The following is a 1,907-nucleotide window of genomic DNA, read 5'->3' on the forward strand; positions in this document are numbered from 1 at the left end:
GTTGACCGGGAGGACGGAAGAGGTTAAAGGAATTCAGGGAAAGCGAGTTAAAGGAAGTTTAAACTTTATTACCGCTGTAACGTTGTGTACTTTATTTTTTTTCAGGCAAGGATTGTTTTTATTAATTTGTTTTATTTATCAATTTATTTGTTTATATTTATTTCATACTATCAATACTTACGTACTTTACTTACCGTATTTTTCCAAGTTAGGATTTTCTATTTGTTCAATTAATTTATTCTTACAGTCTCTAGTTTATTTTTAGTCATAATTATTTTCACGCCTCGGGACTATATATATATATATATATATATATATATATATATATATATATATATATATATTTGGATGATGGAGAACATATATACAGGGGAAGGCTCGGAACCCTATACACTCTAACGTTTCGTTCGCGTAGAACTTCTTCAGAGAGTGTATGTAGAACTGCAATTGGAGTTTATGTACTAAGATAATTAGATTTAGTACATAAACTCCAATTACAGTTCTACATACACTCTCTGTGGAAGTTCTACGCGAACGAAACGTTAGAGTGTATAGGGTTCCGAGCCTTCCCCTGTATATATGTTCTCCATCATCCAAATAATTTGTCTAAAATACTTATCAATATATATATATATATATATATATATATATATATATATATATATATATATATATTTATATATATATATTTCTTCTTCTTCTTCTTCTTCTTCTTCTTCTTCTTCTTCTTCTTCTTCTTCTTCTTCTTCATCTTCTTCTTCTTCTTCTTCTTCTTCTTCTTTTTCTAATAACCAACTCGAGTTCCTATAATTATCACAAATGAAGATAATCAGTAAATCAATCCATCAACCATCAATCAGTGAATCAATCCATTCGAATTCACTGTTGGACAAAGGCTTCCCTCATACATGACTGCGGCAACTTTACTTAACTCTAAAAATAGGAGACAGAGTAAGTGGCGAGGATGCCCCTCTGTTTCTGGACGCGTCAATATATATATATATATATATATATATATATATATATATATATATATATATATATATATATGTATATATATATACATGTATATATATATTTTATATATATATATACATGTATATATATGTATGTATATGTATATATGATATATGTGTGTGTGTATATATATATATATATATATATATTATATATATATATATATATAATATATATATATAGTTACCAAATCTCTTGTGGTTCTTAAGGTTCTGAGTTCAGCATTGGACCTCGAAAGTATTTGAGTTGGATATCCTTCATGCATAGGATGGGGTATCCTTCACGCATAGGATGGGATATCCTTTAGGCTATGCATAAGATGGGATATCCTTCATGCATAGGATGGGGTATCCTTCATGCACAAGATAGGATATCCTTTATGCATAGGATGAGATATCCTTCATGCATAGGATGGGGTATCCTTTATGCATAGGATGGAATATCCTTCATGCATAGGATGGGGTATCCTTCATGCACAAGGTAGGATATCCTTTATGCATAGGATGGGATATCCTTCATGCATAGTATGGGGGTATCCTTCATGCATAGGATGGGATATCCTTCACGCATAGGATGGGGTATCCTTTATGAATAGGATGGAGTATCCTTCATGCATAGGATGGGGTATCCTTCATGCAAAAGATAGGATATCCTTCATGCACAGGATGGAATATCCATCATGCATAGGATAGGATATCCTTCATATATAGGATGGGGTATCTTTCATGCATAGGATGGGATATCCTTCATGCATAAGATGGAATGTCCTTCATGCGCAGGATAGGATATCCTTCATGCACAGGATGGAATGTCCTTCATGCATAGGATAGGATATCCTTCATGCATAGGATGGGTATCCTTCATGCATAGGATGGGATACCTTCATGCAT

This window comes from Oratosquilla oratoria, chromosome 4, assembly GCF_046742065.1.
Source record: "Oratosquilla oratoria isolate Oo_2021 chromosome 4, ASM4674206v1, whole genome shotgun sequence".
NCBI classification, from domain to species: Eukaryota; Metazoa; Arthropoda; class Malacostraca; order Stomatopoda; family Squillidae; genus Oratosquilla; species Oratosquilla oratoria.